We start from the raw sequence: 568 nt of genomic DNA on the forward strand, positions 1-568 counted from the left end.
TAAAAATGTTTAGGTCCAAGTCCAAAAAAAAAACCTAAATGTCCGGACTCAAGTCCGGACTTGCAAAAAGCTATCTATCACTTATATTCCCTTTTCTTGCTCTAGACCCTCTAAAACCAAAAGACAAATTTGCACTGGAAAAGGACAAAAAACATTTCGTGTCTACACTGGCTGTATATAATTTGCATGTTTTTTTTTTTCGCCTAGCAGTTCCGTAAAAGTTTGCGTGCGCCATCCCCCCTCCCCAAAAAAAAAGAAAACTTTCCAGTGCACATAATATGCAATGATGGGAACCTGAATATGAGTTTAGGTACGCACCACTACTTCCGAGGGTCTATGTTTGAGTTGACATTTCTCATTATTTACTGCGAAATGATATTAAACGCTAACATGGCTGGAAAACGTAGGAAATTGTGTATTTTGGGTGCACTGTGTTTTGGCCCGACTCTCATTTCCGGATATTCTTGTGCCTTCAAAGTAAACAGGCCCGTGACCTAGATTGACCTCTGAAGCGCTGTGTTAAGCCTAGTTGTAATGCCGCGCCCCGAAGGGATTAAAAAAACTGGAG

Source organism: Branchiostoma floridae, chromosome 11 (assembly GCF_000003815.2).
Source record: "Branchiostoma floridae strain S238N-H82 chromosome 11, Bfl_VNyyK, whole genome shotgun sequence".
NCBI lineage: Eukaryota > Metazoa > Chordata > Leptocardii > Amphioxiformes > Branchiostomatidae > Branchiostoma > Branchiostoma floridae.